The sequence below is a fragment of the Lutra lutra genome, chromosome 7 (genome assembly GCF_902655055.1).
Source record: "Lutra lutra chromosome 7, mLutLut1.2, whole genome shotgun sequence".
In the NCBI taxonomy this organism is placed as follows: Eukaryota; Metazoa; Chordata; class Mammalia; order Carnivora; family Mustelidae; genus Lutra; species Lutra lutra.
This window is the reverse complement of record NC_062284.1, coordinates 49620598-49637472: the sequence shown is the minus strand read 5'-3', so window position 1 is coordinate 49637472 and position 16875 is coordinate 49620598. Positions and strand designations below refer to the sequence as shown.

General features: G+C 42.0%; 2 long non-coding RNA genes across 2 annotated transcripts; both read right to left on the bottom strand.

Annotated features, from left to right (window-relative positions):
- Window positions 1–2396: 2396 nt before the first annotated feature.
- Window positions 2397–13792, bottom strand: LOC125104117 (uncharacterized). The gene is made up of 4 exons (XR_007128593.1): window positions 13420–13792; window positions 12197–12323; window positions 3896–4017; window positions 2397–2627 (listed from the first exon to the last, which is right to left on the bottom strand). It is a non-coding gene; the product is annotated as an uncharacterized LOC125104117 (long non-coding RNA).
- LOC125104116 (uncharacterized) lies at window positions 6843–7933 on the bottom strand. The gene is made up of 3 exons (XR_007128592.1): window positions 7901–7933; window positions 7494–7603; window positions 6843–7042 (listed from the first exon to the last, which is right to left on the bottom strand). It is a non-coding gene; the product is annotated as an uncharacterized LOC125104116 (long non-coding RNA).
- Window positions 13793–16875: the final 3083 nt, after the last annotated feature.

Genomic DNA, 16875 nt, shown 5'->3' with positions numbered 1-16875 from the left:
GCCTGCCTCTCTGCCTACTTGTGATCTCTGTCAAATAAATAAATAAAATCTTTAAAAAGGGAAGGGGTGGGTTGCACCTGAGTGGCTCAATCAGTTAAGCATCTGCCTTCAGCTCAGGTCATGATCTCTGGGTCCTGGGATTGAGCCTTGCATCAGGCTCCCTGCTCAGTGGAAGTCTGCTTCTGCCTCTCCCTCTGCTCCTGCTCTCTTTCTCCCTCAAATAAATAAAAACTTCTAAAAACACATTTCCATCTAATCAGTTTCCTTTATAATCCTACATATTTTACATCATTCATTCAGGGATATTCTGTAAAGTGTCCATGGGCTTTACCCTGCATCTGAGGTGCAAAGCCTAACAGGATTATCCTGTCAGAAGTATAGTGCTTCCCCCTGCAGCAGAAGCAAAAGTTGCTTGTTTTCTGAAGCCTGACATAAGGGTGGTGAGCAGAGGAGGCCAGCAACATTCTCCTAGTCCCTAGCTGCTGCCCTTCCATGTTCCCCAGCACGCCTGCTCCTGGATCATTCTGGTGTCTGTGAGGACTGCTCTAACGTGCTGCTGCCGGAGGACTCCCGCTCCCGCAGTTCCAGTCAGTGGGTCTTCACCGTGCGAGCTGCACAGCTATGCCCACACCCTGAACCTTTATCACTCAGAACTGCACCTCCTCTAGAATCCTGTGCCCCAGCCACAGTCTCCTCCTCTTCCCCTGCTCATGCCCTCGTTTTTATCTCAGCTGTTGCCCATCCGTATCAACACTGCTAATCCTTTCTGGTTTTCTCCCAAAGCATCAGAACCCTCAAGTTTCTACTTTCTTCCACGGAGATAAACCCTCTTCCCATCAAGGTGAATCCTTCCTCTTGTGATCTGGATCCCAGATTCTCTATCTTAAATACACATACACAATGTGGAGGTTTTTTTTTTTTTTTTTTTTAATTTTATTTTAAAAATTTTTCTATTTATTTTTTTCAATGTGGAGGTTTTTTGTCCTCTCACGTGGCTACCACCTTCTTTCTCCTCTTTCCCAGGCTCTTTCAATCAATCACCTCAAGCATCTGTTCCTCAAGGCTCTGCCCTCAGCCTGTTCCCATGTGTCCTCCATGAATAATCTCATCTCCCCTGTTGCTTCTATAATATTGGCAAAACCTAAACTTATATGCCTCCAGTCAAATCGCTCTCCTTCCAAATGTGTACATCCAGTGACTAGGCAGTTCCCCTGGACTAAGCTGAACACATCCAACAGACTCTTCGACGGCTTTCTCCTCAGCCACGATCTTGGACCTGCCCTCCTCTCTTGCTTCCTCTCCACACGCAGGTCCACTTCCTCTTAGCTCTCCCTTTTCTCCCACAATTGCCTCCAGGGCACATGATTGCTCCTCAGAATTACTGCAAAAGGCTCCCAGCTGCTTTTCCTATCACTAGACCTGCCTCAGTACATTAATTCTCTATATGGGAAAACAATCTTTCTGAAAGACTAATTCTTCATTTCCTTTCAGGGGAGGCTGCATAACAGCAGAAAGACACAGTATTGAAAATCCAGCCAGTCTGGGTTTAAAATCAGGCTCGGGTCTTGGGAAGTTGATGTAAACTCTCCCAACCCATTTCCTCATCTGAAAATGGGTATCACATAAACCTGAAAGGTCAGAATCAAGAAATCGAGCCCATGCATAGTAAATACTGTGATACACACCAGTCCTTTAATAATTGGCAATCACCATTATTCCTTTAGGACAAAATTTAGACTTTTTAACATGATAGACGAGTCCTCATGGCCTTGCTGCCTCAGTTGTCATGGGTCACTAATCCATACCCTCCCACTTCAGTGATGTTGACCCTGCCATATTCTCTCAGTTTACAAGTGGCTGCCTCCTCTGTCAAGTATAACCCTGTCTTGCATATAGCTCACTCAACTTAAGTGTCAACTACATGAACTTCCCCCCTAAACTTTCCCTCACATGCACCCCCAGACTAAATGAATGTTCAAGTACTGGCACACAGTACGCACTCCATACATGCTATTAGGTAAACCATAACATGAATGGCTGGCTACACTAATGAAAGATTAAAAAAAAAAAAAAAAACAGATTTCCTTCCAATTTGCTATTGTGTTCAAAGTTCTCCCACTTCCAGAAGCCAATTTTTGCCAGTATGAATGTTGGAATACTGTTAAATCACTTAATTTTAAGGATCTGGTGCTTTACTAGCAATAGATACAATTTGAATATAACTTGCTTTATATTTATTTTAATCACTTACCCTCATTCTTCAAGAAGTCAGTGTACTATAACATATAGAATATACAAATATATGTTACATATATATTATGTATACAACATATATACAATATAGATAACATACTGATACCAAACCAACATTACTAAAGAAACAGCAATGACCACGAAACTTAGCCTCCAGATTATCAAAATTGAAGACAATTATGCTTAAACCACCTATCAATAAGCAGGTGACAGACTGACATTTCAAGTTTTTGGAAGTTGTAGCAATAAACCAGTACTATGCTGTGCTCACCAGCTTCACATAATCTGTTCCCTTCTGCTTTTCTCCAGTTCATTCTTTCACTTCTAGCAAGATCTACCAGGGACAACTGACTTACAGTGATTTGTTCCTTTTCCTGAAGAGAAGATCGTTAATTACAATAACATTAGGTATAACCGGTTTACAGTGTTCTTCAAATATATTCCAATCAACAAATTATTAAGTCTTATAAATATCACATTTGCACAGTACAAAACGGTAAGGCCAAAGGATACGGGTTTTGGTGGAAGAGTCTGCTAAGAGCATAAGCTCAGTATACTCAAGATAGTCTTGATGACTTGCCTGTTGTCTGGTCTTCCACATTATACTCTAAGCCCCATGAAAGCAAGGACTGCCTCTCAATCAATGGTCTCATCTCTAGCACCCTGCACAGTGCCTCACTGCAGGATCTCAATCTGTCTGCTAATTAGTGACTCTAAAACAGGCCTATCCTAAATTTTTCTATAACCAGATACTTAACAATTTTATAATTGAAAAATTTCATAATGCTCTAATTGTATAAAAAAATGAAAAGAGGTACATAACTGATTTGTAATATTAGATGTGTTCAAAGGACAGCAAGTGTATATGGAGGCTTGACTTACAAGTGTTTTCTAGCTAGTATGAGTACCTACTCTATGTAAGTCAGGCACTGGCTTGAGAATTCTACGTGCATTGCCTGCTTTAGTCCTCACAGAGGATTAGCAAGAGTTTATAACAGTCAGACAGCTAACAAATTAATAAGGACTCAGAATTCGAATCCTGGTGGTCTCCAGTATGCTGCCGTACCACCTCATCATGCCATGTAGAAACCTTCATGAGGAGGTTCAAATGGAATTACACTTTAATAACTCAAAGTTATTAAATGATTCCTATTCAGGCGCAAATGCTTTTACTAATTGATGTAAGCCTTGTAGTGTGACAGGCCCAGCAGTAAAGGATGATCAGCAGACGGGAGGCCTACTGGCCTATCATCGGAGAGAAGAACAATTTAGAATTGTCATCTCCTAAACTGTATCTACCCTGGAAAGTTAACCGCTGACATTTTAAAACCATTAACTGAATTCCCACATACAAAATGAGTCCTCAGAGATAAAATAATGACTCATACTCATTTTATCTCCTCTATTAAAGAGATTTATAAAGATTTGTAAACCTTTTTCACAGCACAATTCCAGGTTCTTAGATTCAATAGCCAGCTTCCCAAAACTACGCTTTTTAATGGAACAATTTTTAAAAGTCATCACCCACATTTAATAATTCTAGAATAGTCTTCACTGCAGTCAAACTTCCCTGATTTAATACTAGTTCCAAAAACTAACGGTTCAGTTAAAACAAGAAAAACTCCACATAGTACAAGTTTACCTGTAAGACACTGTCTCCATCTGCATCCAGGGGAGCCTAAACTAATTTAATGTTGAACATGCTATGAGAATGGCTAGACTCACGATTCAAATGTGTGTTAGCAATACATCTCTTTTTCTGGCCTGTGATGACAGAGACATCATTGATCAAACCTGAACTCAATCATTATAGTATACATGCTTTCTACTAAATAGTACTGCCATCAAATTACAGTAGCAACTCTCAGGATTTTATTTATTGTTTCAGATTTTCCTAACTTTAGCTTGGTTTCTAACCTCTCCAGAAAACTTCAAAAGCCTCCTCAGTAGATTTCACTTCTACTTCTGTACATCCTGCAACATACATGTTATGGTTCTTTTTTTTTTTAAGATTTTATTTATTTGACAGAGATCACAAGCAGGCAGAGAGGCAGGAAGAGAGAGAGGAGGAAGCAGGCTCCCTGCTGAGCAGAGAGCCCGATGCGGGGCTCGATCCCAGGACTCCAAGATCATGACCTGAGCCGAAAGCAGCGGCTTAACCCACTGAGCCACCCAGGCGCTCCTACATGTTATGGTTCTTATCTTCACGAAGCAATTTAGATTGTGGTGGTTTGTGAGAAAGAAAGACCTCAGTCTCCTAAATAATGAGATCCTAATATCTCAACTTAAGACTAGGACTAAACTGGCAGGCCACCTGACATCAATTCTTACAATGGGAATAGGCCTAGGCAAGAGCTCCAAAAAACCAGGAAACTTAGGTAAGTATAAGGGTATACAGTCAGGATTAGTTATTGTAACAGGGTCACAGGAACCTATGTTCTAGAAGCTTTGCTCTACTGTGTTCTAATAAAGCACACAAAACACTAAACAAGTAGAGAACAAAACAGTATTACAAATAGCAATACCACGTGCACAGGTTAAGCCACAAAATCTAGCATTTCCCTAATTTTAAAAATTGAACAGAGCTGGTTCTCACATCAGAGTCCGTAAAAGACAAATTCAGAAAGTTTGGTATATACCAGGAGTGGCAATCTTTTCAAAGTGGCTGGTCAAATTTTGATCTGCACAGTAGGATAAGGATGGAAAGGGTGCCGCCTGTTCAGCCTTAGTCTTGTGAGCGGTGGGGGTGGAAATGTGTGTCAGCCACCATCACTCAGTACAGGGCAGATTCCCCAAGCAGCAGGGAGGGGCTCAGAGGTAGCAGCCAGCCCAGTGCCAATGAAAAACCACCTACATGCAAACATGCCACAGATGCCAACCACTGGCATAACTGCACCCTTTCTCCTTAAGAAAAGAGTCCACGTCATCACATACACAAAATCTGTGTTTCTCATGGGCGTGCTGCAACTGTTCCACTTACTAAAGGAATAAGGTGAAAGTTACTATTACAGCAGCCGGGTTCAGTCCACAGTAGTGACAGTCACAATGAGTGGGTGCTTAAAAACCCTCTACTTGTAGTATTTCTTCATCATATTTAAAAAGACTTAAAAAAAAAAAAAAAGGTTAAAAACCACCCTAACCAATTAAATAATTCGATGCCAAATATGCACCCCATGAGTTCATTCAAAAGTTATCAGAAAGGTCACAGGCATGCAAGGCACATTTATCAGTCTTCCTTTTGTAAAACTAAAACCAAGAGAGGCTTCTTTGAAAATAATCTCTTTTAGAACAAACCAAACAGAAAGGTGGCACATGTGTAAAAAAGTGAAATGGATTGGTAGCAATGAATCATCACAAAAGTTGAGGAAAGAGGGCGCCTGGGTGGCTCAGTGGGTTGGGCCACTGCCTTCGGCTCAGGTCATGATCTCAGGGTCCTGGGATTTGGCCCTGCATCGGGCTCTCTGCTCAGCAAGTAGCCTGCTTACCCCCTCCCAGCCCCCCACTGCCTGCCTCTCTGCCTACTTGTGATGTCAAATAAATAAAATCTAAAAAAAAAAAAAAAAAGTTGAGGAAAATGGGTACACACAACAAATGGGAAAGGAAGTAATCTATAAATTGCTTAATTTATTAAACCTGTTCTCAGTCTAATGGTTTTCTAAGTATCCAGGTGTTTCTCCAATAATGTTCAGTTAGTCTTCATATTATTTATGTTCTGAGAGGCCCTAACAAAGACAGCACTGATGATAAGCATTTAGCTTAAGAACAAAACCATCGGGGTGCCTGGCTGTCTCAGTGGGTTGAGCCTCTGCCTTCGGCTCGGGTCATGGGCTTGGGTCATGGTCTCGGGGTCCTGGGATCGAGCCCCGCCTCAGGCTCTCTGCTCGGCGGGGAGCCTGCTTCCCCCCTCTCTCTGCCTGCCTCTCTGCCTACTTGTGATCTCGGTCTGTCCAAAAAAAAGAAAAAAAAGAAAAAAAAATCACCTTAAGAACAAGATACTAATAGGACATGAGACTCCAGAGTCCACTCTGGCACAAACATGGATTGTCAGGCCAGGCTGTTCATTCCTCTTCAGTCTGAGCTGGAAGACCCAAGGAAATCTAAGGAGTTGTCTTTTAACTCTGGTAGAATGATGTTACAGATGTCACTTCACATTAATCAGTGATAAAAGATCTGTATCAGTTGTACAGACAACAGCTTTGGGCTCCACTCTATTGCGATCACCAAATGCAGATGGTTAACATGGCTACAAACTCCCAAGAAGCGTTACGTTCTTGAAAAGTAACTCCAGGGAACCCACATGCATAGGACACTTCCTTACACAATTGCAGTGTTTCTCAAAATACAGCCCCAAGGCCAAGAGTTCTCAAAAGTATGTCTAAGATGAGGATTCAGGTCTCTCTTCTCCTTAGATGCCTTAACCCACTGGTTCCCTAATATAGCTGCATATCTGGTTAAGAATAAAACTATGCATTGAACACCAACTGCATGATATATTATGCATATTAATATGTGTATGAAATATATGCACATCATATTTCATTGGGAAAACTAAGGCTCACTGAGGTAAAGTGGCTTCCCCAAGGTTAAGCAGCTGACAAGGGACTCTCTTTGCTATTACTTAGGCTTTATGGGATCAAACGGCACCTCTTCCAATAGATCATAAATGTAATTACTATATATTTCGATATAAGAGACAAATACACCATAGACACTATCTTCATCAACCTCTTCTGCTTTGCAGAATTCTTATACATTTATCATATCTGCAAACTCTGGGTCTACTTGTCGTCTGAAAAAAGAAAAAAGCCAAAAAGTCAGTACTTAACAGAGTCAGCCTCAAAAGTAAACGATCCCAAGGGGAAACTTGGGATTTAAGTTAAAAAAGTTAAAAGTTAAAAGTTAAGAGTTAAGTTAAAAAAGATTTAAGTTAAATGACCTGTCACTGCAAGCAGTCTATTCATACTTGTGGTGAGCCAACAGTACCTGCCATGTCCTCCCAGACACACAGCTTTTCTACCCTTTCCCACCCAAAGTGGCACCTTCTCTAAATAGTATTTCAGGGACCATGTGCTCAAAACCAAACAGAACTGAGCAAATAAACTTAATGAAGAACATTCCTCAACTTTGATCTCACTACAGTCAACTGTCAGACCAGCTCCCCTTCATGTTCGTCATTCCCTATGCCTGAGAAAGCCACCAGACAGTTCCCCTTAGGCCAGTGTCACACTGAATGTAATTACTTGCTAGAGGGAGTCTTTGGATTGGGCATGGCTTCTCTTTTCTGCCGTTCTAACAAGGCATCAACTTCACACTGTATATCCATGCTATTCCTGTCATTAGATTTAAAAACCTGAAGTGGGGGTAAAAATCAGACCATGATTTTTTTAAGAATTTAACTTAGTTTTTTTAAAACATGTTTAAGACATAAGAAACATTTTTATTATTTTTAAGACATATTTAAGATGTAAGAATATTTATGACATGACATTTATTTAAGACATAAGAAACATTTACTACTTAAGGTTTCAGAATGTATCCAGTGTATTAGTTTTCCTTTAACACTACTGTATCCACAGGTTTCTTGGTCCCTATACCCTCAAGTGATACAGTCACAACTCAAAAAAAAAAAAAAAAAAATACAACTTACATATTGTTTAGCTTGAAATGACCCTATACTGTTAAAAATCATGTCCAAACAATGAGGAAGCAGACCTCCTTCTCCTGGAGAACCAGTCATTGTGTGAGTTTTTCCACTTCCTGTCACACCATATGTGAAAAGGAGAACTACAATGTAGCAAGTCACATGGACTTATATGTTGAAGGTCACACTGGGTTATATCTTAAAAGTCCTCCACTTTTGGGGTGCCTGGGTGGCTCAGTGGGTTAAAGCCTCTGCCTTCAGCTCATGTCATGATCCCAGGGTCTTGGGATCAATTCCCATATTGGACTCTCTGCTTGGCACAGAGCCTGCTTCCTCCTCTCTCTCTGCCTGCCTCTCTATTTGTGATCTCTGTCTGTCAAATAAATAAATTAAAAAAAACAAGTCCCCCACTTTTAATATTTCCTCACTGTATGAAGAAACACTTAAAATTAACCAGCTCAAAAAGAAGGCTGTAGGGGCGCCTGGGTGGCTCAGTTGGTAAAGCTTCTAAGTTTTTATCTCAGCTCAGGTCTTGATCTCAGGGTGGTGAGCTCAAGCCCCTTGTTGGGCTCCATGCCCAGGCTGGAGCCTACTTAAATAAAAATAAAATATTTTAAAAAATAGGTTTTATACCACTCCAACAAATCTGAATTCAAGGCCAAACATAAACAAATATGTAAGTATCAAAAAAGTTTTTTCAGAGGGGGACAAAAAAGAAAATGTAACAAAAGCTTCAATAATCCTATCATTTTTGCCATGCATGAGGTTCTCTACCAAGGGATTAGCCACAACATCAAAGAGCTCCTTCTGGGTGGTATGAATGCCAAATACTTGTTTAAATGAATACAGAGTCTGTGAAGAAGGAAAAAAATAAAAAGCATATGAATGGAACTTCACTCTAAGCTAGAAATACATCTGTTTAAATGTATTCAGATGTTTCTTAGTGAACATTTAAGATCTAGACAACCCCCCCCAAAAAGGAAGTCTTTAAACTTGGAACCCTTAAAGTCATGACATAACTCAAGTTATACCCCTTATAAACAAAATGTAGAAGTTTTAAGTCCACTAATGCTTCACAGACCCAGGCTGATTTTGGACAGCAAAGATCAAAATCATGACTCTGTCACAGACTTGTGAAAATCATCAAGTATTACTCCATATACTAATTTACCACTTGCTCTTTTAAAATGCCATAGCAGCATAAAATCAAGTGATTTGGTGTACTGTCTTAAAATCAGAAATGAACTGTAAATATAATCTCATCTGAGTTTTTCTATGAAATAAATTTTGTGACCCTTAAAAAAATCAGTACTTCAATTATCAAATCTCTATCAATATATGATTATTATAACACTATATTACCAAAAATATTACCAATCTCCTACTTGGGAAATTTGATTGGGGACTGAGGTATTTATGAATATATTTTCATGTAAACTAAATTGTCCTATTTGTCCAGAGGCTGGAGTTCTATTATTTCTTTGTTATTTTTTAGTTTTTCTGTATTACAGACATTGCAATTATTTCTGTAACCTTCCTGAATGTCGCAGCTTTTATTTCACGAATGTCAGTACTAAGTTGTTACATGAGCATTCACTAGAATTTATTGTGGATTATAGCCTTTGTCAAGCAGTACCCTCTTTTCTGTTTTATACCCTTGTCCTTAAATTCAACCTGTACAGATATCACTATCATGAGCCTTATGTTTTTAAAATTAGCAGTTTTGTCCCCCCCCAAAGGGGACATGTATAGATTAGTACTCTAACACATGTATAGGTTAGTAACACTAACACAACATGTGTTAGCCTTAGCCTGGCAGCGAATCATTTCATTCTTATCTTCAATTACATACTATTAATTATTATGCTCATTTTATAACTTGTTAAAGATTACACATCTACTTTAGCTAGGCTAACTCTTACTTCATGGAAGGTTTTACCCCAATCCTATAAAACAGCTACAGAGTTCACAAGAAGAATAAAGAATCTTAGAACGGAAAAGATACACATAAAATAGTGCTGACAGATCAGTCAGATGACCTCCAAGTTGTTGTGAACAAATCCCTTCTTACTAATAAGAAAACCAAGACCCAGAGAAGGAACTTGCCCAATCCTCCGGTGCTGACTGGTATCCCAGCCATTTCCAGGCCAGCACTGCCTTCTGTGACAAGGCGGTGCGAACTGCTAATCCCCACCAAGATTTCTGGTGGGAATGTACTTATACATAGGAGATTAATCTAATAGAGAAATCTAATAGAGAAATGAAGTTCTTCACAGTAAGGCAGTTCTCAATTATTTGACATCTTTGAAGCCCACTCCTCCATGAAGCCTTCCCAAACTATTCATTCATGCTTCATCCATATTCATTGAAAGGGGAACAGGACAGATAAGGTGCATATCCCCTTGAAGCTTACATTATAGCAGGGAAAAGAGACAAATCTCTTGATGTGCTAAGTGCTATCAAGGAAGCACATAAAGGGCAGACCAGGACAGGAGGAGGAAAGGGTGCCACTTCTGATAAGGTAGTTCTGACACTCTGAGGAGGCGATGTTTTAGCTGAAATCCACAGATGAGGAGCCATCTGTGCTAAGAGCCAGGAGAAAGAAAAGTCCACACCAAGAGAACTGCCCTGAAGCAGGATCTCGGCTTATCCAAGGAACTCAAAGGACTAGATGGCTAGCAATAGATGACCGTGGACAGATAGGAGACAAATTAAGCAGGATTTGCTTGTTTAAAGACTTTATGCCTTGAAAAATTTTAAACAGGAAACTAGTAAGATCAGATTTACACTTTAAAAGATCTCTCTGGTGGCTCTGTGGAAAATGGAGAATAAGATTCAGAGCAGAAGCAAGCAGTCCAGCTGGATTTCAAGTATGGTCAGCAAACCAGCGCTCCTCTGAGAATTGTTTTGTTTCCTGTCTAGGAGGAGAGAATTAGAGAATTTGGAGTAAGTTTAGAAACTTTTGTAGCCATTTGACATGGCTGCCACATCCCAGTATGACATCACTGGGCTCATCTCATTGAACAGATTATCAGACCACTTCTCTGTGGTCTAATTCAAATGGCAAAGCTGCAGCACGAAATTATCGGTCACGATGCACTGAAAATTTTAAAAAGCTGTTCCTTCACTACAGATCATTTGAGAATCACTAGTCCTGGCTAAGCAAGGCTAAGATGGGTGGGGGCAGCAGAGATAGAAACAAAAGGACAGTTTCACGTTGGAGCAAAACTGATGGAATGTACTGGTGAATGAATGGCATATGAGCACATATGGTGCTACCATTTATTGAGAGAAGACAAGGGAGGAAATGATTTAGAGGGGGGAAAGAAGAGTTCTTTTGGACACATAGAATTTGAGATGCATATATGACATCGAGTGGATGTTCAAATTTAGAGGTGAGTAAAGGGTTAGGCAGATTAAAAAAAACCTCCAGAATCACTGTATAACCAACATTTAAAGCCATCGGAAAGTGTAGAGAAGAGAGCCCTGGGTATAGCCCACCCCAGTACTGAGAGGTTGGAAAAGGAAGAGGAGCCCACAAAGAGTGGCCTGTGAGAGCCAAGAACATGAAGACTTGGACAGGAGACAGGAGAGGGCTTCAGGAAGGACAGTCCTGCTAAGAAACAGATTATGAGAACAAGAGATGTCCATCCAATATGAGCAGTCCAGAGCCCACTGGTAGGCTTCTGACAAGCTTTCAAGAGCAGGGTACACAAGAGTGAAAGGCCGCTGGAAAGTAGAGACAACAGCCTGAATCACTGCTTCCTCCTGCATTCCCGTAGTCCATCTCTTTCAGCACACCAGTCTATCTTCCTTCTGTGCCCCCAACTCAGCTGTAAAGGCAAGGATTGTGCCTTACTCATTTTTTAAAATCTCCTTCTGCCCTGCAGCTTTCATGTAACGTTTGTTGAACTGAACTGAACTCACTTTGCTCAAGATTTTACTAAAAATAACACTTCATACAAATACACAATGCCTACTGCTAATTTGCACATGAAATTATATCTATGTGTACGTGTCTGTGTGTATAGCTACATAGCACAATCATTCATTAAATGATCCCTAACCTAAAATAAATAACCTAAAATAAATAATCTACAAGAAATTAACTCATAAAAGCAATCCTCTAAACTCAAGTATACCAAATGTATGCTGAGCCACACTTTATATTTGGTGGTTAGAGGGAAGTAAACAAGTTTTTCAAAGAAGTGGAAACGTGAATTGTGTTATATGTAAAAAATGTTAAAGCCCTTCAGGAGAGAACATCTCAAGTAAAAACAGCTTGGTTCCAATGGGAATTACCTCCTCAGTGTCCATTTTGGTTGAGTCTGTAACCCTCAGGAGTATGAAGCTGAACAGTTATGTTATTGATCGCTTCTACACAGCACTCTTGATCAGGAAGGCTCAATAGGCGTACCCTACAGTACACCTGAAATTACAGGAAGGGGCTTCCAGAACAAAAGTTGACTACTTTTCATTTAAGCTTCCCATTCATTCATCTGACACTTGGTCTCTCAACAGAAGAGACTTACATGAACTTAATGCTATGAAAACCAAAACTTGCTACCAGAAAGTGTCAGATGTAAACAGATGTATCAGGATTAAAATCAAGGGATTTTAAATACACATACAATTAAAACAAACTTGGGATAACAAAAGCATCAAATCACACAGCTTCTCTTCACAATTATACTGGTACCAATTGAATAAAGCTGTATACAACCACTAATACAAAGATCTCTAAAATTAATAGCATCATACGATGAGAATTATTTGAAAAGCTGTTAGATTTCTTTGAAACTGGATGTCAAATAAAATTTGGCCGCTTAACACTTAATGTACAAATAAATATAACATATACATATATACAAATAAGCATAATAATATACAAATAAATGACCACAACATCCAAAACACGGCTTCTTCATCAGTGATAGGGTTAAGGAAAAACTGTTCAGATGTATGTGCAAAGTACCTGGTTCCCTCAACTTAGAACAAGAGATACATTCCAGTGCCAGTGGAGAGAGAGAAAAATATCCCAGAATAAACCAACCTTCTCTTATTTGCTATCTGCCTCTAAAAGCCTGAAACTCGTGAAATACATGCAATTATGATTAGTTATTGGACTGAATCAAACTGTTCTACACCAGTGTCTTTATGAAGCAAGTCATCAGTTACTGTTTAATAGCCCTGAAGATGGGAGAGGATGCTCATCCAAGCAGAAAGTTCCTGCCTTCTGAGAAAGCAGGAAGAATTCTCCAGGACAGGTGAAGAATATTTTTCATTATCTAACTTTTCAAATTAAATTAGTTACGGGAGTTATACAGTTGACAACCACAAACTTCATTTTACTGGACTAATGAATCCCACATAGAAACAAAATTTTAAAGCTGGAACCAGCCTTACCTATTTCACCAAATGTTCTCTGACTATGCTTCCACATCTCCATCTCTTCCAAGCATACACAGAAGACAGAAAAGGACTGAAGAAAACACACACACACAAATTTACAGGTAGGACCTTACCCTAACTGGGTCTTTAAGACTTGTTTGGGATCCTTTCTTCCTTGAAGTTTCCTGGGTGTCTTAGTCCACCTGGTCATAGGTTAAAAAACATTCAGTTCAAAATAACATAAAAAAACCTCACCTATAATTCATATAGAGACAACCTTCCTAGGATTTAAAAAGTTCTCCCTTAGCAGTTCCAAAACATTACACCCCAAATAACCGAAGAATCAGCTGCATTAGAAGAAAATATGCGGCACACGAAGCAAAAGTAAGCAAGACTGGTTTCAGGAGATGGTTTCAGTACTAGGTAATAGTTCTATATTTAAAATAGCTTGCGTTTTTTCTGGAAGGACTATACAGAAAGTGAAGCACTGTAAGTTTGAAAAATCTACAGGTAATTGACCACGCTTATCTTGAAAGCATTTATATATGCGCACAAACACACATACTGCTCCAACAGCCACTGCCCAGGCAGACGGACAAGGATTAACTTCACCAAATGATAAAAAAGCAGGTGGGGAAAATCCCACTTGTTTCTTTCATCAAGATCGGTCTACGCTTTCAAGGAACAATTGTTTTCTCCAAGTTTATCACCCTTTGTCCCCAAAATTTAGTCTCCAACCTGCAATTTCTTGCTCTCTTGGAATCAAAAGAAAAAGATATTTTGACTTCACCAATTTCACGAAAGCATGCGGCTTCCCTCCAAGGCAACCCCCACATTTATCTACGGTGCAGATAAACATTTAACAATAAAATTAAGTGTAATTATTGGCATGGACTTTAGATTATTAAAATATTTTCGCAACACGGCCCGAAATGAAACAAGCAAATTGTTTCCAGTACAAAATATGGTGCGTTTCCTTAAGCTTTTTTTTTTTTTTTTTTTTTTTTTTTAAATAAAAGATTTTGACTTTGGCCCTTTCAGAAAACCAGCTGCCTTGGCAAAGTATTGCTTTACGCAGGATTGGTCCGGACCCGGTGCACCGCGGGCTTGGGCGCTCGGGAGCGGGCGGGGGCTGTCAGCCGGCTCGGACCCCCGCCCCAGTACCTGGTCTCGATCTCCGGGCCGCGGGGCTGGGCTCGGAAGAGTACGCCGCGCTCGCGGAGGGCCAGGGCACAGCCCACGGGGCGACCCCGGCCCGCACCACCAGCGTCGGAGTGCAACCTGGAAACGCCGGTGGTCGGGCGGGAAAGGGCCACTTCGTTAAGGGCTGGCGGCGGCGCCGGAGCCAGGCGGGTGGAACCCGAGCTGACGGCAGCCCACCAGGCTCTGGGCTCCCGGTTTCCCCCGACATGGGCTGGCCTCTTCTGCTCTCTGGAGACCCAGAGCGGGACGCCGGATTCCAGCGTGAGGGGAGGTGGGGACGTGGAGGGCGCCCCGCGGACCGGTCTCCGCCAGCCGAGCTCTCCTTAGCGGCCCACGCGGGAGCTTCCACTTTGGAGGCCGCGGTCCGGAGAGCAGGGGACTCGGTGCAGACCGAGGAGACGCCGGCCCCTGCCCCGCGGTCCGGTACTCACTCTGGCTTCATGGCAGCGGGCTCCGTGCTGCCGGGATGCGCGAGCGGGGCGCCGGGCTCGATCCGGCGGGCTGGTGAGGGTTGCGGGCGGCGGGCCGAGGAACTGGCCGCGGGAAACGGGACTCGTCGGCTGAGGCGCGACGCTCGGAAAAGCCGGCATACCCCACTGCGAGCTCACGCGAGCTCAGGTGAGCTCGCGCCCGGCGCATTTTTATACGGGCCAATCAGCGCCCGCCCGCGGGAAAAAAGGCGGGGCCTCAGAGGAAGCGACTGCTCCGCGGGAACTGGTGCTGGTCTGCTAGGCGACCGCCTGGAGCGCGCGGCGTCCAGGATGCAGGGCTGCAACCGGGACCTCGGACGTAATAAAATCCAACCCCGTCCACTTTCCCAGGAGGAAACTGAGGGTTTCTTTTCCTACAGCACAAGAAGGCCAATGGAAGGACAAGTCCAGGGTCGACTCCGAGGTCAAAGGTGTTCCAGGACGGGAGTGTCCTATTCTTGTCCTGTGCCCTGCAACTCTCACTCCCTCCCTGGCTTCCACATCACCACATCATATTGGATTTCGTTCTCTCCTTCACCTTTCCTCAGGTTCCTCCAGCTCTTTCGTACATAACACGTTGTGTTATGAAATTCTTAATGTTTGATCCTGGGCGTTGTTTAAAAGAAAACCACAGGCCCAAACTGGAGTCCCTCATGCTAGGCCGAGTCACCAAACCGGGCCCTACTCTCTTACCTAAGTACAGTTTTTACTTCGCCCCAAAACGTAGTCTGAACCGGTCAGTCAGGAACTCTCCAGTCTCAGCACGGGTGACGTCATCTCCATCTCCCCCTCCCCCTACTCTCCGCCCCCCACCAAGGGCAGATGAGATGATCCTCAAAGACCCCCTGCCCTTCTCCCTGAGGGAAGGTGACCTGGCCTGAAACAATCCTATTTCTTCTTTCAGTAATGATTCCCTTTTCCCACCCTCCTTACTACAAAAACCTTTAATTCTGTACAGCTCTCGGGAGCATGTCTTTGTTTGCTAGACAGGATGCTGCTGTTCACCTTAAAAAGCCAAGTTGAGGGGCGCCTGGGTGGCTCAGTGGGTTAAGCCTCTGCCTTCGGCTCAGGTCATGATCCCAGGGTCCTGGGATCGAGCCCCGCATCGGGCTCTCTGCTCAGCAGGGTGCCTGCTTCCCTTCCTCTCTCTCTCTGCCTGCCTCTCTGCCTACTTGTGATCTCTGTCTGTCAAATAACTAAATAAAATCTTAAAAAAAAAAAAAAAGCCAAGTTGATCTTTTACTCAGTTGAATTTCTGTTTGACAACATACAGGGATGAATAAAGTTTGGTCCTTGCCCTTCAGGAACAATGTCCATAACAACTCTTTAATCCGATGAACAGATTCTACGGCACATTGGTTTGCCCCTAAACGGACGGCAATCAAATATGCATCTAATCTGTGCTCTCAGGGGGATCCGCTCCTCTCCTCAACCGCACCAGTTAAATGGACATAATTTCATATCCTTGGCCCATATTGTTCTACATAACAATTTTTTTTTCTAATGACCTAATTGCTTTTTAATAGATGAGTCTTTGAGCCATCAGAACTGTTATTAAATGGCAGTTAGGATTTGTATTATTTAGGAATTAGGCACAGGCTGGCTACTTACCTCTTAGTTACCCTGCAGTCTGGCTTGGCCTCAGTCTCTCCACTGGAACTCTTCTCACTGAGACCATCACCTCCTTGATACTAAACCAAATTGACCCTCCTGGACCTCTCAACAACACTAAAAATATTTTCTCCCTTTTCCTATGCCCCCCCCCCCCTTTCCTTCTAGGTCTCTAAGCCCCTCTTTCTCAGAATTCATTTATGAGGTGTATTGTTCATTTTTGGCATTTCTTGTTTTGTTTTTTGTCCCTTTGTAAGGGCCTATTTAGCCATAGCGGCTCCACCTTGGTTGAACAGCCATTTTGTT